Source organism: Ursus maritimus, unplaced genomic scaffold, assembly GCF_017311325.1.
Source record: "Ursus maritimus isolate PB19 unplaced genomic scaffold, ASM1731132v1 scaffold_4, whole genome shotgun sequence".
NCBI lineage: Eukaryota > Metazoa > Chordata > Mammalia > Carnivora > Ursidae > Ursus > Ursus maritimus.
In genome coordinates, this window is record NW_024426552.1 from 87,330,214 (window position 1) to 87,356,579 (window position 26,366).

At 34.9% G+C, this 26,366-nt stretch overlaps 1 protein-coding gene and 1 pseudogene across 1 annotated transcript in view; both read right to left on the reverse strand.

The window, feature by feature from the left end:
* The window catches only part of NAALADL2 (N-acetylated alpha-linked acidic dipeptidase like 2), a 1,239,935-nt gene that overhangs the window by 863,972 nt on the left and 349,597 nt on the right, over nt 1-26,366 (reverse strand). The gene's annotated exons all lie outside the window — the stretch shown is intronic.
* On the reverse strand, nt 9,647-14,193 carry LOC103676201 (annotated as a pseudogene).

Here is a 26,366-nt window from a genome sequence, read left to right on the forward strand (position 1 = left end):
TGCGGTCTTGGGTTGTGCCCATGTGTTAAGCAAGCCTATAATTTCAATGTGTTAAGAAACTAAAGGATACTAGGTAAATGAAAAACCCTTGTATTAAATTTTGAATATATAATCTTCTTTTTCTCCAAAATTATAAACACGTTTTTAGTGCTAATTCATATGGGCTTAAGAACCATCGATTTGGGGAGCTGTCTTAAAAGCTAAATTCATTTGAGGAGATATACTTAAAAGTGGAAACTTAGGTTAGATTACTAGACTTACAAATTTCAGAAAATGCTACAAACTAAAGGAAACAGATGATTTGGAATAATAGCCAAGTCACTATGTTTTTCTTCCATATAGTTCTTTGATATCCCTGATGCCTGCATATTTTTAATGTTAGAGCTCTGCTGCTACACACAGACACATTTCTCTATTAGAAATACAAAGGGGAAAAATACATAGAAGCAGAACTACCCTTTTTCATGAGAAAATAAAAGGAACAATTTTAATCCTGCTTTTTAGAGCAAAGTTAACAATCACAGACAACTCTCTTTGCCTTCTTCAAACCATTCATTAGTATAGCATCTTAAATTCACTTAATCCAATAAAAATTATGTATACTGGAATAAAACATAATTCTTTCTCCCTCCCTTTATTCCTTTTATTTATTAAATTTATCTAAAAATCAGAATATAACCAGACTACAAAATTTCAGGAAAAACAAAAAATTAGAAATATCCTGCAACCACCTATTGAATACCTAAGTAATACTTTCTAATTTATCTCCTCCTAGTCTTTTTTTCACATAAATATTTCATATAAATGTAAGCATAGAGTACATACCCTATTTGAATTCTGATGTTTACACTTACATAATCATATATATGTATATGTGATTATTTGTGTGTGTAATAATAGTATGTGTGTAGGTGTGTGTTTATTTCCTGGCCAATTTAATAATTAAATAGTATTTCAGCAAGTAAAAAGTGAATGAATTCTGACTTAATTATCCATTATCTTTATTTTTTCTAATATGTAACAAAGTAATGACCATACACACTAAAGTTTCACAATACTTACGAATATTATATTAAGATGCCCAGAAGTGAAATTATTGAGACAGAAAGCGCAAGATTTTTAAGGCATCAATATGACTTATATGGTTTACAAACTTCTAGGAAAAGATTGTCTGGTTATACTTCATCAGCAAAATATGCCCACATACTCGTGCCAGATTTGGGTTTTATAATTTTTTGCTCTCTTAAAAAATACGATAAATGAACAGGAGCTTGGGAAGATGGCAGAGTATGAGGACCCTAAGCTCACACTGTCCCATGTTTATAGCTAGATACCCCCAGCTCCACCATGTGCCTGCCTTGGGGGATCTGGCCTAAAACCAACAGCTCAGTGCAAATTTTGTTAAAACTGCTGCCCTGCCCCAAGTTCCACTCAGTTAAGCCCCCTCAGACCCGGCCTCTCTGGGTCCCACTAATACTACAAAGACCAAGCACAGAACACAATAGGCAAAGAGTCACTGCAGAAGACTAGACTGAAAAGAAAAGCAATTCGGACACAATAGCAGGGTGCAAGCAACACACAGAGAAGACTCCCTGAAGCTGCAGGTTCTGTGAACAGGGGATACTGCACTACAGAGCATTACAGGGTCTCTTTTTCATAAAGCCAGTACTTTCAAGAGCAGAATCTGTAGCTGACTTTCTTAACACACAGAAGCAGACAGAGAGGTAGACAAAATGAGGGGACAGAGGTATATGTCCCAAATGAAGAACAGGACAAAATCATAGCAGGAGATATAAGCAAAACAGCAATAAGTAATATGCCTGACAGAGAAATTTAAAGTAATGATCATAAAGATACTCAATGGACTTGAGAAAAGAGTGGAGGACATCAGTGAGATCCTTAACAAAGAGATAAAAAATAATGTATCAGAGATGAAGAGTTCAATAAATGAAATTAAAAATACAATAGATGGAACAAATAGTAGGCTACAGGAAGCAAAGGAATGTATCAGTGGGATCTGGAGGCTGGAGTAATGGAAGGCAGGCAGGCTGAACAGGTGAGAGACAAATACTGCATAATGAGAAAAGACTTAGAGAACTCAGCAACGCCATCAAGCATACTAACATCTGCATTATAGGGATACCAGAAGGAAAAGGAGGGGCGGGGGGGGGGGCAAAAAGCATTTGAGGAAATAATAGCTGAAAACTTCCTGGGAGGGAAACAGAGATCCAGAGTTAGGAGGCACAGAGATCCTCCAACAAATTCAACAAAAGGAGGTCCACACCAAGACACATAGTAATTAAAATGGCAATATATACTAATAAAGAATTTTAAAGGTTGCAAGATGGGAAAGAGAGAGAGAGAGAGAGAGAGAGACATACAAAGGAAACCCCATTAGGCTATCAGCTGATTTTTCAGCAGAAACTTTACAGGCCAGGAGAGAGTGGCATGACATATTCAAAGTGCTGAAAGGGAAAAATCTGCAGCCAAGAATACTCTATCCAGCAAGGCTATCATTCAGAATAGAAGGAGACATAAAAAGTTTCCCAGACAAACAAAAGTTAAAAGAATTCATGACCAGGGATAACTGGGTGGCTCAGTTGGTTGAGCATCTGCCTTTGGCTCAGTTCATTTTCTCAGAGTCCTGGGATCAAGTCCCACAACCAGCTCCTTGCTCTGTGGGTAGCCTGCCTCTCCCTCTGCCTACCACTCCACCTGCCTGTGCTCTCTCTCTCTCTCTCTCTGACAAATAAAGACATAAAATCTTAAAAAAAAAAAAAAAGAACTGATTACTACTAAACCAGCCCTAGAAGAAATGTAAAGGGTACTATATGAGTAGAGGGAAAAAAGAGAGTAAGAAAAATAGAAAGTACAAAAGCAAAAAAATTAATTATATCTAGAAAAAAAAAAACAGTCAAGAGAAACATAAAATAAAAGAAAGTAAAATATGATACCAAATATCTGAAATGTGGACGGGAAGGGAGTAAGAATGGGTTCAAAATTAAGCACCCACCGACTTAATATACACTGCTTATGCAGAAGATGTCATATATAAACCAAATGGCAACCACAAATCAAAAAGCAGTAGTAGATATGCAAAAAAATGAAGAGTAAGGAATCCAAGTATTTTGCTAAGGAAGACCAACTAATCATAAGAGAGCAAGAGAAGAAAGGAACAGACAGCAACTAAAAAACAACATAAAAAAGTAAAAAAATGGCAATAAATACACAGATATCAATAATTTCTTTGAATGTAAATGGACAAAATGTTCCAATCAAAAGACATATAATGGCAGAAAGGATAAAAAAAAAGAAACGAAAAAGAAAAAAAGACCTATCTATATGCTGTCTACAAAAGATTCATTTCAGATCTAAGATACATGCAGACTAAAAGTGAGGAGATGGAGAAACATGCATCATGCAAATGGAGTAAAAAGAAATCTGGAGTACCAGCAATATTTATATTGGACAAAATAGATTTTAAAAAAGAAAGGCTGTACCAAGGGGCAAAAAAAAAAAAAAAAAAAAGAATACTATATAATCATAAATGGTACAATCCAACAAGATATAAAAATTGTAAATATTTTTGTACTGAATATGGGACACCCAAATACATTAAGCAGTTAGTAACAAATATACAGGAAATAATCAATAGTAATATAATAATAGTAGGGGATGTCAACACCCAATTTATATCAATGGACGGATCACTAAACAGAAAATCAACAGAGAGACAGTTGCTTTGAACAACACATTAGACCAGATGGATCTAACAGATATATTCAGAACATTACATCCTTAAACAGCAGAATACACGTTCTTTCCAAGTGCACATGGGACATTCTCCAGAATAGTTCACATACCAGGCCACAAAACAAGTCTCAACAAATTCATACAGATCGAAGTAATACTATGTGTCTTTTCTGACCCTAATGCTATGAAACTAGAAATCAACCAAAGGAAAAATTTGGAAAACACACAAATGCATGGAAGTTGAATACTATGTTACTAAACAATGAATGTATCAACCAAGAAAGTGAAGAGGAAATTAAAAAATACAGACAGACAAATAAAAATGAAAACACCAAAGGCCCAAAATCTTTGAGATGCAGCAAAGAAAAAGATAAGCTTCATTCTACAAAGCCAACATTATTCCGATACCAAAACCAGATAAAGACACTACCAAAAAAAAAAAAAAAAAAAAGTAAACCAAGGCCAACATCTCTGATGAACATAGATGCAAAAATCCTCAACAAAATACTAACAAGCTGAACACAATAATACATTTAAAAAATCATTTGCCATGATCAAGTGGGCTTTATCTGTAAGACGCAAGGATGATTCAATATTCTCAAGTCAATCAACGTGATACATCACATCAGTAAAAGAAGGGACAAAAAACATGATCATTTTAATAGATGCAGAAAAAGCATTTGGCAAAGTATAACATCCATTCATCATAAAAACCCTCAACAATTCAGGATTAGAGGAAATATACCTCAACATAATAAAGGCCATATATGAAAAAGCCATAGCTAACATCACACTCGATGGTGACAAAATCAGTGTTTCTCCTAACACAGTGGATGTCCACTCTCACCACTATTTTAACATAGTAATGGAAGTCCTAACCACATCTAACAGACAAGAGGAAGAAATAAAATGCATCCAAATTGGTAAGGAAAAAGTAAATCGTTCACTATTTGCAGATGACATGCTACTATATATACAAAACCCTAAAGACGCCACCAAAAAAAAAAAAAAAAAAAACTACTAGAACTGATAAATGAATTCAGTAAGTTTGCAGGATACAAAATCAATATACAGAAATCAATTGCATTTCTATATACTAATAATGAAGCAACAGAAAGTAAGAAAGCAATCACATTTACAATCACACCAGACAGTAAAATACCTAGAAATAAACTTAACCAAGGAAGTGAAAGACTTGTACTCTGAAAACTATAAAACACCAATTAAAAATATTGAAGATGGCACAATTAGAAAGATATTCCCTGCTCATGGATTGGAAAAACAAATGTTGTTAAAATGTTTATATTACCCAAAGCAATCTACAGATTTAAGCAATTCCTATCAAACTACCAAAAACATTTTTCACATAACTAGAAAAAAAAAATCCTAAAATTTGTATGGAATCACAGAAGACCCCAAATAGCCAAAACAATCTTGATAAAGAAAAACTAAGATGGACGTACCAGAATTCCAGGTTTCAAGTTATAATACAGAGCTGTAGTAATAAAAACAGTATGGTACTGACACAAAAATAGACACATAAGATAAATGGAATAGAATAGAAAGCTCAGGTATAAGCCCACAATTATATGGTCAATTAACCTTTAACAAAGGAGGCAAGGGATGCCTGGGTGGCTCAGTCAGTTAAGCATCTGCCTTCAGCTCAGGTCATGATCCCAGGGTCCTGGGATTGAGTCCTACACTGGGCTCCTTGCTCAGCAGAGAGCCTGCTTCTCCTTCTGCCTGCTGCTCCTGCCTGCTTGTGATCTCTCTCATTCTCTCTCTGACAAATAAATAAAATATTTAAAACAAAACAAAGGAAGAACATGCAACAGGAAAGACAATTTCTTCAACAAATGGTGTTGGGAGAACAGGACAGCTACATGCAAAAGAGTAGAACTGGACCACTGGCTTACACCACACAGAGATAAACTCAAAACGGAGTAAGGACCTAAATATGAGACAGGACACTATAAAAATCCCAGAAGAAAGCATTGGCAGTAATTTCTCCACCATTGACCACAGCAAATTTTTTTTAAGATAGATTTCCTGAGGCCAGGGAAACAAAAGCAAAAATGAACTATTGGTATTTCATCAAAATTAAAAGCTTCTGCATGGTGAAGGAAACAATAAAACGAAAAGGCAACTTACAGAATGGGAGAATATATTTGCAAATAACATCTCTGATGAAGGGTTAGTATCCAAAACATATAAAGAACTTATATAACTCAACACCCCCCCCAAAAGAAATAATTTAATTAAAAAATGGAGAGAAGACATGAATAGACATTTCTCCAAAGAAGACATACAGATGGTAAAACAGACACATGAAAAGATGTTCAACATCACTGATCATCAGGGAAATGCAAATCAAAACCACAATGAGATGTCACCTCACACTTGCCAGAATGGCTAAAATCAAAACCACAAAAAAACAGTAAGTGTTGGCAAGGACATGGAGAAATAGGAATCCTCCTGCACTCTTGGTAGGAGTGCAAACTGGGGCAGCCGATGTGGAAAACAGTATGGAGGTTCCTCAAAAAGCTAAAAATAGGGGCACCTGGCTGGCTTAGTCAGTAAAGCATAAAACTCTTGATCTTGGGGTTATGAATTCAAGACCCATATTGGGTGTAGAGATTATTTAAAAATAAAATCCTTAAAAAAATGTTAAAATCGAACTATCTTAAGATCCAGTAATTGCACTACTGTGTATTAACGCCAAAAATACAAACACACTAATCAAAGGGATATGCACTCCAATGTTTACAGCAACATTGCTTACAATAGCCACATTATGGAAGCAATCCCAGTGTCCGTTGATAGATAAATGGATAAAGAAGATGTGGTATGTATGTGTATGTGTGTATATATATTAATATAAATATAGATATAGATATTATTAATCCATCAAAAAGAATAAAATCTTGTCATTTGCAACAACAGGGATGGAGCTAGAGAGTATAATGTTAAGTGAAGTTAAGTCAGTCAGAGAAAAACAAATACCGTATGATTTCACTTCCATGTAGAACTTAAAAAACAAAACAGATAAGCAAAGGGGAAAAAAGAGAGAGAGAGATGGAGAGATAAACCAAGAAACAGACTCTTAACTATAGAGAACAAACTGATGGTTACTGGTGGGGAGACGGGTAAAATAGGTGATGGGGACTAATGAGTACCCTTAGCATTATGAGCACTGAGTAATGTATAGAATTGTTGAAGCATTATATTGTACACCTGAAACTACTATAACACTATGTTAACTATACTGGAACTTTAAAAACTTGAAAAATAAAATAAAAAATCTATATGAAAAATGAGACTTTCTTGCTGTTGTCATTTCCATTTGTTTGATTATCAACCAGGTTGAAGACATCCATATGCTTTTTTTCTATTTCCTCCTTTGTGAATTGTCTGTTCATGGCCTTTATATATATATTGTTTAAAATATTTACTACATTTCTCACATATTTTTGAGAAAATGTTAATAGTTCATATATATTAAACCTCCTGTCATATATATTTAATCTTTACTCATTTTGTTATCTATATTTTGTTTTTATACTCTCAGAATTCAAAATTTATTTTTAGTGTTTTTCTTTTGATAATGATACATCTGATATAATATCTGACTTTAAAAATTATTTCTTTAGCCACCCCTCCCCACCATAAATTCAAAGTCCATTTCTATTGTTAAGTATTCTATTAATTTTTACAGTTTCTATAGTTATTAATCGTTCTATTAATTTTTCTACAGTTTTAGTAAAATTTTTCCTGATTTTAAAGAGCAACAGTCATTGTAAAAAAAAAATTGTACATATATACAAAAATCTTATGCAATTAAAAAAAAAGTCAAGGATTCCACTGCAAATGCAACCTTTGTTAAAATTTTGTCATATTTCCTTCAATTATTTTTTATGATTTTTAATTTATTTGAAAGCATATATTTTAGATTACATTACAGATAATACTATGATATAAAATAATACTACCTTACCTGCGTGGCTCAGTCATTAAGCGTCTGCTTTCAGCTCAGGTCATGATCCCAGGGTCCTGGGATCCAGCCCAGCACCCAGCATCAGGTTCCCTGCTCAGCGGAAAGCCTGCTTCTCCTCCCACTTCCGCTGCTTGTATTCCCTCTCTTACTGTCTCTGTGTCAAATAAATAAATAAAATCTTAAAAAAATACTACCCTACCCTGTACATAAAAATTTATTTCTGAAATAAGATCTTTTGTTTGATCATCAGAAGTACTAGTTAATGTTAACATGAAATTTTAATTTTTTTTTTTAAGATTTCATTTTTAAGTAATCTCTACACCCAATGTGGGGCTTGACTTGCAACCCTGAGATCAAGAGTTAGATGCTCTACTGACTGGGCCAGCCAGGCACCCCAAACTTTTCAATTTTTTGATGTACATTGCAAAATTGTCTTCCAAAATGCCTATATGAATTTCCATTCCTTCTAGAAATGTGCACAGTTTCATTTATCCTAACTACCATAGGTGTATTGTGTTGCATTTATTTACTAATTTGGTAGGCAAGTATGCTATTTCATTTTTATTTTAGTTTCTACTTCTTGTAGATTAAAAAATAATTAACTCCTTGATGAATCTGAAATTATTTTGGAAAACTATGAATTAAAATCCCAATTCCAAAATAACCAATATTGTAGTTCTACTTTTGTCCATCTGATCTATAACAGCATCTAATTTGGGGTAGTTTATTAAACTCTACTAGTTCGACTGTTCTTGTGCCAGTTACATAATATTTTATTTGTTGGTGTCTTGTAAATGCTTTCATCTCTGGTTGACCTAGTTTTAGTTTCATCAGTATTTTTTTTTTCCCTTTGTATTTTCTTTAATACTCCTATCTGGTGGTTTTTTGTTTGTTTTTTTTGTGGGTTTTTTTTTTTTTTTTTGGCAATGAAACTTCTAAGCAACTATTGACTTTTTGATCACAATTAAATATAAAAAAATTAGTGTTTAACATTTTATTTAAAGAACCTATACATATCTTGCTAAGTCTGTTTCCAAATTGTTAACTTCTTTGTTGTTTTTAGAATGTTTTTTAACATAAAGATGGCAGGAACATAGCAATGGTTTTGAATTTTCATTCTGTTGATGTTGGTTTTAGCCACCTAAGTATATGCCTTGGGACTTACCAGGAAAAAATTGTTACATATAAATAATCATATTTTTATCTCCTCTCTTCCTATATATATTATTCATTTCTCTTTCATATCTCATTTCCTTAATAAAATTTAGGAAGCAATTTTTCTTAGTAATTTACTAACAGGCATTCTAGTTTAGTTCTTGCTCTCTGTATCTAATATCTTTACAGTTTTAGTGTATTTCTTATTATGTCAAAATTATTTTACTGCTCTCAATTTTATTAGGAATGTTTAACATTACTAAATTTTTATTCCAGTAAATGAAATATTACATTATAAGATTAATTTATATCAAAGCTACCTTTGCATTTCTGGGTAAAACTCTTGATGGGTGGTATCATGGAATTCATTTATAATACTTCTAGTTTCCGTTTACTGGTATTGCCCAGCAGTTTAATATTTAAAAGAGATATTCTCTTATGGTAACAGAAAAAAATTGCTTATTTTCTTATTTAATAGAAAAGTAGTATCTCCAAGAGATAGTATTAATTAATTGTCAGAAAATACTTTTTTCTTGACCAAAAAAAAGGTATTTATTGGGGCGCCTGGGTGGCACAGTCGTTCAGCGTCTGTCTTCGGCTCAGGGTGTGATCCTGGCGTTATGGGATCGAGCCCCACATCAGGCTCCTCTGCTATGAGCCTGCTTCTTCCTCTCCCACTCCCCCTGCTTGTGTTCCCTCTCTCGCTGGCTGTCTCTCTCTCTGTCAAATAAATAAATAAAATCTTTAAAAAAAAAAAAAAAAAGAAAAGTATTTATTGAACAATTACCCACCACTGGATTTGACTTAGGCAGGCTGGATAGCGGGTATCTCCACCTTCATGTTTTATTTTCAGCCTTGAGGGCATCATTGTAGATCAAAGCCAAGGCCCCTAGGGAAGGTGACATATTCCTGGTCCTTGCTCCCATCTACATCTTCCATCAGCTTTGCAATGTCAGCATCCTGCAGCCTTGGGCCAATGGTAAGCTGTTCCTGGATCACTGCCTACAGCGCCTTCTTCTCAGCCTGTTCCTGTTGCCTTCCCTGCCTGAGTACTTCTGGAAGATGGCCACGAGGAGGCCAATGGCCTGATCCAGGGGACATGCCTTGGCTGGGCGCTGGTCTCAGAGCATGCAGCCAGGCAAGAGTCAAAGGACCAAGAAAATATATTGAATAACTGAATTCCCCAAGTGGTTGATTTCTATATGTAAAGATATTAAAGACATCAATCTCTGGTTCTTTTTTATTTACTTGGTATTTATTGTTCACAAAATCAAGATAAAGTGGAGTTAGTAAATATATAACTACCTATAACCTGCTGAATGATATATCAACAAATACTACCTGATATGATGTACATTCCAGCAAGGATTTGGTGGCATATAAAGAATTTGGTTTTCAGGACTTTGGTTTGGTCTTTTCTTATAGCCACTGCTTCCCAAGCAAATTACTTTCAGCTACACTGGGCATTTCTTTATTCCCTTAATCACTGTACTCTTCCACAGTTCTCTGCTTTTATTCACATCATGTCTTCACTCTGAAACATTCTTTCTACGTGAAACTGCCCTTTTTATCTTTAAAGCTCTATCTTAATAGTTACTTCTTCAGCTTCCCCAATGAAAATACTAATTTCATATAGCCACTTTCATGCTAATTTTGTTTACATCTCTTTGACACTAGATTTTGAACTTATCTAGGATGATAATAGTGTCTATTTATTTTGGTATCCCCTAGAGCCATGTAATAGGAGCTCATTAACTACTACTACTCAGTGAATGAGTGACACATGAGATTCTTCATTATAAATTTACTCTGCTCCACATTATAAATGGATTATAATTTCAACTAAAGAATGTCTACTATAAAAGAAAAAAAAATTTTTTTCTTTGTTCCTATATTCATCTTTTATTTTTACTATACTACAATAGAAAGTTAGCATCATTGTCTTAGTCGTTACAGACCATGTTCTAGAAAGTAATGTTATAATATCTTAAGGACATTCATGGTCTCTAGCTCATATGCGGTATGAAATCATGGCCTGGGCTCATATGGAGAATGCTATAGTGAACTTCTCTCTATTCATTTCTTTTCAGAAACATTAAGGGGAAAATATCACACACCCACACCTGAGCTGCCAGTCCCCAGAGAGACTTGCTTTTTGCATTTGCAATAAACTTTCAAGAGACTTTTTTCACAGTTGCTTTAGCATTAAGAAGAATGTCCTTTTACCCATCTGACAGACATTTCTCACATAATCACAGGGATGTTGTTTTAGTTAAATACAGGTATACAAGAAGAAGAGAATCGTAAAATCAGGGGGAAAAAATTAAAATAATCAATTGAATTCCTGGGAGCCTTCTTTTCTTCTTTCATGGAAATGCAAGGTAATTCAGTCATGTCTTGTCAATTATTAATGCAATGTTTTTTTAATGCATGGATTATAAAATGAAATATTCTGTGTCTTCTGGCTCTGAATGTTGGACCTGAATTTAAATTTGCCCTTTCCATTCACTAGAGGCAGAGAAGCAAAGATGGGGAATGAAGAGAAAGGCACAGACAAGGCAGACAATGGTGGTCAGCAGGAAACTAAAGGCAGATGGGAGAATCAGATGGCTAAGGAAGCTAGATAAATCCTACGTCCTTTAGTTTGTCTTTAAAACCCTGAGAAGCAGTTAAAAACAGATTATAAAATAGCAAGGTTTGTAAACAAGTTTGTTGCCTAATAGACTAACAGCAGTTTAAAGTATAATTGGGTTACCTAATCAAAACTCAAAGTAGAGAAGCATCATGAGGAATGCTAATTTTTTTTAATAAAATACCTTAAATTTTCTAATTGTAAAGTTGTTTTTGTGAATGTTGGGCAGAGGTTTAGGTGAAGGGAAAAAAAATCACTTTGGAATTTAACAGAAGTTACCGACTATAAATAAGCCACAAGCCACAAGCCACAAGCCACAAGCCACTGTGGGAATTATAAAGCCTGCTGAAATTCAAGTTCTGTGAGGCCCTTGCATAGTGCTACACTATATGTCTACTGCTTCTCCAAAAGTTGTATCTAATATACCATAGGAAATAATCACAAAGTTTCTGAGGTTCAAGTCGAAACAAAGGGAATCAAATGCTTTTATTGTCACGCAACATTTTGAAATTGACAACACTGCAATAACTTGCGGTTTGCAGTTAACCCAGCAAATAATTTGACTCAATTTTTATGTTTATGTTGATAAAGTAAACACAATTCAAACAGCACCTTAATAATAGAGTATTTTGAAATCTATTACAATAAAACAAACCATATAATTACATATTTATGCTAGTTACTGCTAGACAATAGAACATAAGCACAGAATACAAATGTTCAGAGTAAGGTTAGTAAACTCAATAAAAAAAAAATGCCACAAATGATAGGGTCACTAATTCAGATTTTTCAAATGCCAGATTCTCTCTTAGGGTCATGTTTGAAAAGAAGCAAGTCCATTCTTTTCTCTGAATGTAAATTGACAACTTTGGCTATAAAAGCTACAGATAAGCAACACTGAAGGTAGCAAAAAGGGAAGGTATTTAACCAATAACAAATGAAGTGAAAGTCTGCTATTTGAACTAAAGACTGATGCACTGCATTCACTGATAGCAGTAGTCTCCTTTACTATTATAATCGAACAATTTCCTATTTTATCTTTCTTTTTGATTTTTATCTTTCTTTTTGAAGGCTCAACTGGTCCTTCAAATATCAGTCTGATTGGTATTATTCTATAATATCATGCTTTTGAATTAAATCCAGTGAGCTGATTTAACAATAAAGTAACAGTAAAAAACAAACTTGGTTCTATGAAATAGGAGCTAAAATATACTTTTATTTTTAATGTTTTTTTATTATATTATGTTAGTCACCATACAGAAAATCCCTGGTGTTTGATGTAAAGTTCGATGATTCATTAGTTGCGTATAACACCCAGTGCACCATGCAATACGTGCCCTCCTTACCACCCATCACCAGCCTATCCCATTCCCCCACCTCCCTCCCCTCTGAAGCCTGCAGTTTCTCAGAGTCCATAGTCTCTCATGCTTCATTCCCCCTTCTGATTACCCCTCTTTCTTTATCCCTTTCTACCCTCACCACCAAGCTCTGTAAATGTGTAGTCCTCATTTACCGTGCCTGCAACATCACTGACTCTTGTCTGAAATTACACTTTGAAGAATAGGAGGTTACATACAATCAATACATTCATAAACATCACCATTTGCTTTGCATTTGCTATCACTTACATATTAACATACTGCCAGTTCAGAAGAGAAAATAGCATAATGCTGCCAGGTTTTATGGAACTATTTCTGAGTATTAAGAGGCAATATTTCCTAGACTTTACCATATTACTTCAATATCTTAATTGGATTCTATGGTAATTTTAATGCAAACATATCATTTTGGATTGCTGTGCCTCTTGCCAGATTTTTAAATTTGAAAATGAGTGTTTATATTGCTAAAATTAATTCAAATTGAGACTTCCAGATGTTTATATATGTGCACAGGTGTCTACTCTCCCCTGTTCCATATGCCCATTAAAAATGAATACTAGGGTATATAAGAATAAAAGAAACCTTACATGTGGGCCCCAAACCAAGAAACGGTGCCATTCCTAAGCCAGAAACATCAAAGCTTTTCAACAGTAGTGGAATTAAGCTAAAGAAGACACTTTGGGTCAATCTTCTGAGCTACATCGGAGTAAAGTTATTTTGCCTGAGAAGTAAGTGGAGTCCGCTTTGGTTGATTTCCACAAAAATCTCTTTACTCAAAGAGGTTGGAGATGAAAATAGAAAGAATATGAACCCACTAGACTCCCCACAGATGGATTATTTTTCACTGTTGCTCACTGGCTCCACTTGGAAGCATCTATCCAAGAAGTACCAAAGACCATTTTAAATGCCAGTGGCTAGAGCAAGCAAAAAACTGGCATGGGGTTGGCAACATGCAGTAAAGTGCCATTGGCAGTATTATAGAAAACACCAGGCACTGTAGCATCTTGTCTGTAGTATTCATCATACTATGAACATCACAGGAAATCTGTCAGCATACAGAGAGACAATTTAGAAGAAGAAATTCTGAGTATGCACATTATTTTAACTCTGTACCTATCTTCCATATTTTTGGAAATAATAAAATACAGTGTGAGCAGATAACACTCAAATCTTTGATCAAACTTACTGACCAAAGTCAGACGTTTGAGAATATTCTGCAATGTAAGAAACTCCAACAGGATAGTCTGCTGAGTCAGAGCGACGGGATGCATATGAGGCATTTATATCAAGAGATTTAAAAATAAATACATTTTCATTCACAATTAAAATAAGATTTAATAGAATACTGCATCATAGAAATTAAAGCAAGCAGTACTAGAAATGTAACAATATATGATCAGACATAATTGTTCAGAATAAAAATGATGCTTTTCAAATTTAAAATCGTAATAAGTACAGTGTTTAGCAGACTAGATACTACAGAAAATCAAAGAAGGGAACCAGAAGACAAACTCAAGACAAACTCAAGAAATTATCCCACAAGTCACAGGAAAAACAACAGTAAACGATGATGGAAAGAATTAATTAGAGTCCCGGCAGGTGTATAAGAAGATCAAACCTACTTATAATAGAAATTCAAGGAGAACCATATAAAAGGGAAAAAAATCTATAAATCACCCCTCTCTAAATTTCAGGACCTGAGTATATAGATTTAAATGTCCAAGTTCCCCCAAAAATGTAACAATTGAGGGTAGTACTATCACTGCAAATCTATGAATTTCAAGACAGAAGAAAAATCCCTCCAATTATCTATGCTTGAAACAAAAAGCAGGCTTACCTCAAATTCTGCTTCTGTGTTACTAAATACCACAAACCACTTAAGCACTGTCTTTAAAGGTTTTGGGGGAAAATGTTTATTACCCAGTCAAAAGTATTCCTGTGAGAAGGCAACAGACTGTATTTGTAATATATGCAAGGTATGTTAAGCATATTCTATTCAGTATAATTAAAAATATTCTCTAACTACTTGGGAGATAAAATAATGAAACAAAATTACCATCATAATATGAAAGTATAAACTGCTTGATGTTGAAATAACAGAACAAAATGTAAATAATTATTTTTAGTTATAAATAAACCATATGCTATTCTCAAAAATTAGTCTTGAAAAAATAGACGTAAAAATAGACGTATGAAAAATAATTATTCAATAAAGTAAAACAAATTTAGCAATCAAGACTACATGAATATAGGCGCCTGGGTGGCTCAGTCAGTTGAGTGTCTGACTCTTGGTTTCAACTCAGGTCATGATCTCAGAGACCTGAGATCGAGCCCCATGTTGTTGGGCTCTGCACTCAGCCTGGAGTCTGCTTAAAACTCTCTTTCCCCTACCTCCTGTACTCTCTCGCTCACTCACAAATAAATAAATAAATAAATATTTTTTAAAAAAGACTACATGAATGAAAGTTGAAAGTGATACAAGAAGGGAAGGGAAGGATTATATCTATCTATCTATCTATCTATCTATCTAGGAGATAATACATTCAACATGGAAAATGACAATAAAAAAAGAAAATGGCAATGATGGCAGCACATAACAAAATTGCATCTGAGATCATCTTTTTAAGTCTTTTATCATTTTAAACATAAAAATTATATAGAAAAATGACTGAAAGAAGTAAAATATAGAAATAGAAAAATTAGTATTATCACATTTTGTTACAAAATAGAGGAGATCAAGTAAATTGAGGGAAGGATAGAACTGCTTCAGGTTCTAACTTAGAACTGAACTTGTCAAAGAAGTACCATTGGAAACATGAAATGAAGAAGTACCACAGAAACAGGAAATGCATCTTGTCTTTAAATACAATTCAAAACAAATTTTTGTGGGGCACCTGGGTGGTGCAGTCAGTTGAGTATCAGACTCCTAGTTTCAGCTCAGGTCATGATCTCAGGGTCACGAGATCAAGTCGTGTGTGGGGCTCCCCGCTCAGCACAGAGTCTGCTTGGGGTTCTCTCTCTTCCTCTCCCTCTGCTCCTGTCCCACCCTCTCTCTCTCTATCTTTAAAAAAATTTTTTTGTGTGACTATGTAGATTGTTAATACTGATGAAAATAAATTCTATCAGAGTCATAAAAATGTGTTCTTTTTAGAGCCTTTGAACTTTAATACAAGCTTTTTGAAGGAAATGTTCGTGTCTGATTTACTTTGGTAGAGTACGTAGCACATGGTTAGCACTCAAGTATTTGAGGGATTGAATGAAAACCCATTACCATAACCATTTAAATTTATTTTCACGTGCTTCTGTACAAAGGTGAGTCTATAATCTGAGAGATATCACATTTAAATTCATTTACAAGTGATTTGGTTATGCATTTGTTCAGGGTACATATTCTTTAAAGAAAAAAAAAAGACTAATTCTATGCTGCATTTATAGACCATTAGTTGTATTTATTGCCTGGTTACCAAGTGATACCCCAAGTGCTAAGGGCTAAATCTCAATGAGTGGTACATACAAAAGGAAGTCATTGTGCTTTCCAACATGTTCCATTTCAAACTACAAATATGACAAACTTTTTTTGGCGGGGGGAAATAAAAAAACCTGCCCCTTTTCTTCTATTCTCCACACAAAGCCAGAGTGATCTTTTCAAAACATGAATCAGTTCATGTCACTGCCTTACTTTTTAAACCTTCTAATGACTTCCTATTATACTTAGGATCTAATCCAGACTTCTAAGGCTGCAAAACCCTCTATTACCCGGCCACTGCCTACTCTTTCACCTCATCATCTCATAGGTTTTTTGTCCTTGTTCACAACATTCCAGACTCCCTGACATTCTTTTTCTCCCTCAAAAACTTTCAGAGTCTTAGCTCTAGCAATTTTCTCTGCTAGGGATACTTTTTCCTATGTTCTTCACATTTCCAGCTTCTTTCCATCACTTAGGGTTCAGATCAAATATTACATCCTCTAAGAGGGCCACCCTGACAATCCTATCTAAAGATCCCTCTCTGACCCAGGACTCCATTATATTCCCTTAATACTGATCACCCGCTGATATAATGCCATGCTTGTGTAGTTTTATTTGTTCATTGTCTATCTCCCTTCTGTTACATTCCATTAAAATGCAAGCTCCATGTGAGACATTATATGTATTGCTCACCACTGTGCCTCCATCTACAACAATGAAAGGTGCTCAAAATATATTTGAATAGATGAACGTGGAAGTCTTTCTGCTCTTTTAATTTAAGCCCAGAAAATAAATGGCAAGGGTACATCTGAGGAATGTATATGGTAGCCTACTAATAAAGATATTAATCAATCAATATAACAATAATCATGGACGCTCAGGAAGCAACCTTTTAGTATTTAGTTAAATGATGACACTGATTAGAAGATTAACCAAGATCTAAATCAAGTTTAATTAATTAGACATTTATAGTGCTCAGTGTTGTTGAGCTGCCAGACAGAAAGATGTCTGAAGCAAACTCCTAGTCTTACAATTAGCAACCTTTACCATGGCATTGCCAACATACTGTTAGCAGTGGAAATCAGACTGCACAGGGCTTAGGCAAAGAGCAGATTTGTAACTGGAAGCTCTTTATATAACCTACAGAATCAGGGTTTTGGAACTAACTGAAGACAGAGGTATAGTTTAGTAATTACAGTAGATGTCTTGTTCAAAATAGTTTGTGTATTTGTCTACCGTCTATTTGGTTGGTGGGTTTACGTGTTTGCTTTCCTATCAAAGGAAGGGAGAAGAAGCAGAGAACTTTCTAAAGACCAACAAAAATGAAATGATAATATAAAAGGGGAAGTGAATAGGTGAAGTTCAGTGTCAGCTGAAGTCCAACTGAGACTTACATTTGAAATAGTCCATTTTTTATCACTCAATTTGATTATTATCAACATTTAGAATCATTCATCCTTTAACAGTCTTCCAGATGCATGGGAAAAATTAATATGGCTTTTACATTTGCATTTGTAGTCCAAATCATTAAGGTAGAGTCTGGTATGGCTATTCTACTGAAAAGACTTATAAAATCAGTCATCTTCAATTAGTACCTTAGGTCTTTACCAAATATTTACAATACATAAAGACATCCCATAGCAAGTTAATTATTGTGTGTGTGCGTGTGTGCGTGCTTAAATAATTGTTTCATAAACATACTGTTAAAGGAAGGAGGAAAGGGGAAAGGAGAAAAGCAAAGAAAAGCAAAGAAAATCAAATCAAAGAAAAAAAAAAAGAAAAAAGATAATGAAAATTCTAACCTACCTGTAATCACTGACTAAAACCTATTTTTAAAGTTCTCTAGGGGCACCTGTGTGGCTCAGTCAGTTAAGTGACCAACTCTTGATTTCAGCTCAGGTCATGATCTCAGGGTCTTGAGATGAGGCCCTGGGTTGGGCTCCATGCTGGGTGTGGAACCCACTTAGGATATTCTCTCTCCCTTTTCCTCTGTCCCTCCCCAGCACTTGCTGGTGCTCTCTCCCCCCCCCCCAAAAAAAACCACAAAAATTAAATAAATAAAGTTCTCTATAGTGTTTGAATACTCTTACAGTTTTAATAAGAATTCTCCTACAAAGACACAGAGATAGAAATTGTGTTGATTAATCAAGTCAGTAGCAAATAAGGAATTTGAAATTCAGATGCTAACATAAATATAAAGGGAATATCATGTATTCTGTATCACCCTAAATCCAAGAAGACAACAGTTTGTTTCCTGAATTATTTCCCAAAAGCTATTAAACCTTTGGTTAAAAAAAAAAAAAGAACTAAATATTGTTCTCATGCCTAAAATTTATCACTATAAACGTGTTCTCAATGAGTATAACTATTTATGTAATCCTATTATTTCACAAATGTTCCTTCACCAAATCTGGCACATCCAAAATGAGATGCAACAGCAAATCCAAAAGGTAGGTTAAACATTTTCCCTTCTATCTCTTTTGAAATCTTTTTTTTTTTTCCCTCTTGTTTCCTCAGGCCCTAATTTCCAGAAGAACATTCCTGAAACAAACAACATTAGAAGGTGTTCAAATCTTTATTAAGCAGGTACCATATGCCGGTGATTATTCTAAGAGCTTGGGATACATCAGGAATAAAACAGACAAAGACACTTCCCTCATGGAGTACAAGTTGGATAGATGGGAGACAAATTATAAACAACAGACAACATAAAGTACAAGTAATAAACAAAAGGATGCAAAGCTTTTCTTTAAGCTTGGCACAAAACTAAATTTGACCTGAACTGATGTAAAGTTACATATGTACTTTATCCCATCATATAAATAGCCATATATTTCCTTGCAGAAATATTTACGTGTTTAATAATGGTGTGATGCCCCAAACCCTCCTAAGGCTAGTATATTATATATAGTGTGTACCATTTAATCTTCCTAAAATGCAAAAAAAAAAAAAAAAAAAAAAAAAAAAAAAAAAAAAGCCTAAATTCCAAAACACATCTAGTCCCAAAGATTTTGTATAAGAGATTGTTGACTTAATGTAAAAAGTAGAATGAGGAATGAGATTACAATTTTTAAACAAATTGTCAGGGCAGGCCATGTGACGTGGGTTGATTGGTGTTTCCCCTTCCCCCAAACATATGCCCACCTGGAACATATGATGGTGACCTTATTTGGAAATAGGATCTTTGCAGAAGTAATTAAGTTATGGATCTTGAGACGGGATCATCCTGGATTTAGGGTGGGCACTTAATCCAATGACAGATGACCTTATAAGAGAAAGGCAGAGGGAGATTTGGGGCGCAGTCAGACAAAGGTGAAGGCCATTCGAAGATGGTGGCAGAGACTGGAGTCACACAGCTACAAGCCAAGGAGTGACACCAGAATCTGGAAGAGAGGCATGAAAAGGATTCTCCCTTACAGCCCTCAGAAGAACAACCAACCCTATTGCTACAGACTGAATATTTGTGTCTCCCTCTACCACCCTCCTCTACCCTGCTCCCCACCACAATTCATACCTTGAAGCCTAATCCCCAGTGTGATGGTATGTGGAGGTGAGGACTTCAGGAGGTGGTTACATCATTAGGGTAGAGCCTCATGAATGGGATTAGTACCCTTATAAAGGAGATTCCAGAGAACTCCCTTACCCATTCTGCTCTGTGAGGCCACAGTAAGAAGATGGTAGTAGTCTACAAACCAGAAAGCAGGCCCTCAGCAGATAAGGAATCTGCCCATGACTTGATCTCAGACTTCCCAGCCTCCAGAATTGAGAGAAATAAATTTCTATTGTTTTGAAACCAGCTATGCTATGGTGTTTTGCTATAGCAGCCTAAACAGACTAAAACACCCATCAACACATTGATTTCCGATTCCTGACTTTCAGAACCGAGAGAATAAATGTCTGCTGTGTTCAGCCCCTCAGTTTGTACTAATTTATTACAGCCCTAATACTAATATACCTGATTAAGAAAATAACATTTAGGGGCGCCTGGGTGGCACAGCAGTTAAGCGTCTGCCTTCGGCTCAGGGCGTGATCCCGGCGTTATGGGATCGAGCCCCACATCAGGCTCCTCTGCTAGGAGCCTGCTTCTTCCTCTCCCACTCCCCTTGCTTGTGTTCCCTCTCTCGCTGGCTGTCTCTATCTCTGTCAAATAAATAAATAAAATCTTCAAAAAAAAAAAAAAAAGAAAAGAACATTTAAGCAAAAGCAAAGTAGGTGATGAAAGCAAGCCGAGTAGATGTCTGTGAGAAAAACAATCTAGACAGAGGGGCCCTAAGTAGGCATATTCTAGGATAGCTACTGTGACTATGTTGATGATGAGTTCTAAGGGGGCCAAGGATAGAAGCAGAAAACCAGTATGACTCTAGTGAAATACTGCAAACAAGAGATGATGGTAATTGAGACCACAGTGGTATCAGCAGAAGTAAGAAGTAGTCAAACTCTGGCCATATTCTGAAGGTGTAAACATTATCATTTCCCAATGGACAAAATCCACAAAGTCATGAAAAGGAGAATTTTTGTGGTTGTTTTATGCTTTTTTTTTTTTTTTTTTTTTAAGGCTGGGCAACTGGGAGAATGGAGTTTATTCCTACTGAAATGTGGTATACCACAGCAGGTTTGGGGGAGACTATCAGACATATAGCATAGTTTGACATGTGCATTAAACATCCAGGTAGGTATGCTGAGCACATAATTGGCCATATGAGTCTAGGGTTCAGAAGAACAGTCAGAAGTGGCAATGGAGAGTTGAAAGCTGTTAACATAGAGCTAATAATAAGACAACTAAAAAGGAAGGGAAAACGGAGAGGACCAAGGACTGACTCCTGGGTACTCCAACTTTAAAAGAGTGGGTCTAAGGGCCAACTGCAAAGGAGATTGCCAAGGAGCGCCTAGTAAAGTAAGGGGAAGCCAAGAAAGTGTGTTACTCTACGGCTAAAAATGGAAAGAGGAAATAGTAATCAACACTGTCAAATGCTGCTCATAGATCAAGTAGGATGAGGATTAAGAATTTACTAATGGATTTAGAGATAAAAGTAATTAGTGACTTAGATAAGAGTAGTTTTGGTAAATGGTCTGAGCAAATGCCTGACAAGAATGGGCTTAAAATAAAGTAGGAGGGAAAAACAGCAAGCAGCAACCAGGGACAATTATTTAAAGAAGCCTTGCTAGAAGGAAGTAAGAAAAATGGAATTGTAGCTGGTGGGATGAGAAGTGAGGACAAAAAAAAAAAAAAAAAATTATGATGAACCTGTGGTTCACTTGAATTTAAAAATACAGATTTTTAAAACTCCTTTGAAGCAAGCAATCATACAGAATACATTGCTAGATATATAAAAACTTAATTCATAGAAATTTAATAACCATAAGGAAAAGAAAATAATTTGTATCTCAAAACTGTGAATGACGTGTTACCTTAAGAGGAAAAAAACATCCAGAAATATAGGAACTAAAACAAAAAAAATGTGTTATGAGACCAGAGCCAGAAGCCATTTAAGTATACATATGTTAAAGGCAAGGTCATTGAAAATAAGATCTTAATTCTTTCAGCTTTTAGACCGAAGACTATATGGTGTTGATTGATCCACAGTGAAGCGGATTAACTAGGAAGTCTGACTTTGACAAGGTTAAGAAGGAGCAAAATTGGGTTTCTTTTTTATCTCCGCAATTAAAGATATAGTCTATATATAGTTAAGGTGTTCCTTAATAAAACAGACATATTTCACTTATTCTGTAAGCCTCGTTAACAAAGATGAATAAAGTAAGTATAAAAGGATGTGTGTTTAGCACATACGTTAGTGAATACAGAAGGCCATATATAAAATACCTTGGAAGCTCTAATTCTGCGGTGGAAGGCCATTAATGCTTCTACAAACTCAAACAAACAAAAAATCAATAGTATTTTGGCTTATCCTGTGCTGGAAAAACTACAAATCTTTCTTATACATAGTTACATAAAATAACTTTAACTAAGTATGCGTGCTGAGAGGGAAGAACCATAGTAATACTGAATTTTATATAAACATTGAAGGCAACAAAAGGCCTGCAGGAAAGTGTGGCATTGCACATTGAGTTCTCTTCTTTATGCATTCTTTTAATAAAGAACAAATAAACACATGGCTCCTCTTTCATCTACCTGGCCATTTTTTATCTTATGTGTCTTCTAAGGCACACTAATGATGAGAAAGAGAGTCAGGTATCAGATGTGACTTCTTTAATGAATAATAGGAGAATGGGGGTAAGGAGAAGGTGAGAAAAACCAGAACAAACCTTTCCTTGCTGTACAGGGTCAGAAAGAGAAGAACATATTGAGCTTATTGCCAGAGAGAAAAAGGCTAGTCATTTTGTCCTTATAAATGAAGTAAGCAATCATCACAGACACGAGATGTAGAGTAACATGAGACACTTAATCCCAGGAGGCAAGACCTATAAATTAAGGTGCTTTTAAACACTTAATCCAGAAGATGTAGGTTTTTGCAATATAGATTTTTCATAGGAACATGTTCTTTCATGCAATTTTAGGAAGTTTTTTCTGCCTAGGCCATAAATTTTCCTAGAGGAAAAAAAATTTAACAGTTTGGTCCAATCCTATTAAGATGCAAATGATAATAATATCAAGATTTACTTGGGAAAAAATTTTTCATTAATATGTCAAAGTCTTTTATCCAGGTTCTCATCTACCAATCAATAATTCACTACATACTCAGTTCAAGTATTATGTTTAATCATTTAAATACTGTTTTTCATCAAAGAATCTTATAAATTGTATTCTTGAAGATCTTATTACATTGTGCCTACATATTTATCACTCTATTATATATTCAGAGTTAATTGCAAAGTCATTTCAAAATCAAATGCTAAGTAACCAAATTTGAGGGTTCCAGGATATCACTTTGTATTCTTCTTTAAGATGATTTCCTGTCAAATGTATACATATGTGCTAACATTTCAATAGAACACTCTTGGTTTTAGAAGTAACCTAAAATCATCATATGTAACGCCATGAGTCTCTCCTATAATTAGGAAGATATCTCCCTAATTAGTAGTAATTCAATTTAATGCTGGGCTCTATTTGCTTATAAGGAATTTGCTATCTTGTGATAGTAAATTTGTTTTTCTTAGAAAGAAAACTCACGTTATCTTTAAACTATACAAAAAGTCCTTCTTTACATTCAGCTAAAACTCTTGCCTCGTAGTTACTATTTATTGGTTCTTGTACTTCCGCCCTGCAATTCTACTTAACAATTCTAATTTATATTCAACATTATATATCTTCAAACACTTAAGATAGCTATAGACACTAAAAGCTATGGCTCTCTAACCTAAGGAAAACATATTTATAATAAAAGAATCCCCAAAATCAAAGCTGAAATGTAATAAAACTAAACCTGGAAGTAAATGGTTATATTCAAAATGACATTTTTATTTTGTTGTTGGGTTTGGTATTTTTTGTTTTGTGTGTGAGGGGCTGGGGCAAGGGGGCTTTTTCCATATGCCTAATACTGAGCACAGACTGAGGAAATCTCTATTCACTCAAATGCTGATTCATAAAAGGAGGCTTGTATTCAAGATAACCAGAGAGCAATTTAATTTAGCTCTAAAAATACATTGGTAAACTTCATAAATTTGCTAACTGTTATACCAAGATACAATTACCAAGATACAAAATTTGATAGAGAAAGGAGGCAAAAGAGTATCTGCATAGATGCAAAATATATGAGAAAAGAAGTCAAAGACTCAGTCATTTGTTGGAATGGCACAGGTTATGGACTGAATGTTGTGCCCCCCCCAAAAAAACTCATATGCCAAAGCCCAAACCCCCAATATGATGGCATCTGAGGTGGGACCTTTGAGAGGTAATTGGGTTTAGCTGAGGTCATGAAGGTAGGGCCCCATGATTTGATGAGTGTCCTTACAGGAAAAGGAAGAGAGAATGGATTGATCTCTCCTTCTCTGTGGTGGGAGGACACAAGAGAAGGCAGCCAGCTGCAAGCCAGGAAGAGGGTTCTCACCAGGAGAGGAATCTTCAGGTACCTTGATCTTGGTCTTCTCAGTCTCTGGAACTGTGAGGAACAACTGTCTGGGATTTAAGGCAGCCAGCCTACGCTATTTCTTTATAGCAGCCTGAGCGAAGACAGTACACAACTAAGACCGCAGTCCAAAATACCTCCCTTGAGGCCACCCTACAAAACACGACTGTTAAAATGCAATATAACAGAGGAAGATTAAAAAAAAAAAATCAGTAACATAGTCAATAGAATTCATTCTGCTATAAAGATTTTCAGGCTAGGGAATTCCAGGTATGACCCAGTGAAGGAGGAAAAATTAAGGAGGCCAGTAAATTAAGACCTTAACTTTAAATCTCAACAGATGTCATCTATGTCACATTTCTGAAGTATGTAGAGCAAATACTATCACACAAAAACTTACACTTGCAATTCCACCATGAAAAAAATAACATTTTACTGTGAAGAATTTTATTAGATCACTTTACGCTAAAGTTTCATAAGAGGGTTATACGATGGGAGGGACAGAGGGGAAAGAGGCTAAAGGATGATTAGCCATATTAGAAAGGAAATGTAGCAAATAAGCTGAAGAGTAAAAACAAAAACTTCAATTACTCCACAATTGTTTTCATGGGTCTTGTCTCTCTTGTTGTTTTACTCTGATGGAGTCTTAGAATAAGAACTCAAACCCTATTCAGTTTCCTTCCCTACCTCTGCACATACCATAATGAAGAGAGGAGATTCTTACTCTTTTGTGTAAAATGTATCATTCTGCTGAAGTCCAAGATTATGTGTGCCATTAATATCTGATTATATTAAAACGAATATATAGTATATATTACAACATGTGATGGAATTAAATCTGGTTGAAATATTAGATTTTTATATAAGCCTCAAAATATAACATTCTATTTTTTCCAAAAGATCACAGGATTTCCTTTTAAGCCATTTGTAGGTGGACTAGTAACCAAAAGTCAAACATTAAAGTATTAATAGAAGCACTATAAAGGTATTTTTATTTCTCCCAAGCATTTATATCTATAGATAGCACTTTTACATTAGTTTTAATGGTCCATGTGAAATAAAAAATAGGCAGATAACACTCTACCTTAATCTACACTGGCAATATGTTATTTTATTTTGAGATTGTTTTTAAGTGCTGATCAAAAAGTGCAGAAAATTCTTTGCATTACATTTTTATATTGCAAATTACAATTATTTTACTTACAATTAAGGGACACAGAATTTTTTTTCCTTAGGATATAAATTTTTGTTTCTCTGGGGAAAAGCTAATAAACCTTAACATGAATGTATACGGACACCTAGTGAATTACACAATTTTTGATAGAGAAAAGACTTTAGCAATCATCTTAATGCCATCTGGATTATGAATTCATTTGATGAAACCTATTTCCCTGTATCTTAAAAATGTATTTGAACACAAAAATCCTTAATCTGGGGTTTCTCAACTGGTGGTCCACAGAAAGATTTTGAGAAGTCCACATCTCTGTCTGCGAAAATTTCTATGCAAATGGTTGTGTACATATACAGAGTGAATGATTATTTTATCATCAAAATCCACTTTTCTACTCCTGTTTTTTGAGTATTTCTGAATATTAGTGAGCAAGGCAACATTTGTATTAAGTTTATTTTGTTCCATGTAAAATGTCAGCCAGCCTAGAAGTAGAGAGGCTGACACCAAGGGCTCAATGTGTTCTTTAAATGAATTGGATGATGATGGATTTTTTTTTCCCCAACCATGAATTTTAACAAACCAGGCTCTCTGTCCTCCTGGCAGCTGAGTGAGTTGTTCAGCAGTCAAAAAACCACATCTCCCAAGACAGATACTTACTGCCTTGACTCATATAAATAGGACACTTGTAAAATATTTAAGGAGCAAAAAAATACCTTGAGTTGCAATGTACTTCGTTGATGTAGACTCCCAGTCAAAGTTGTTTTTCGTGAGCACTCACCAACTCAATGATGC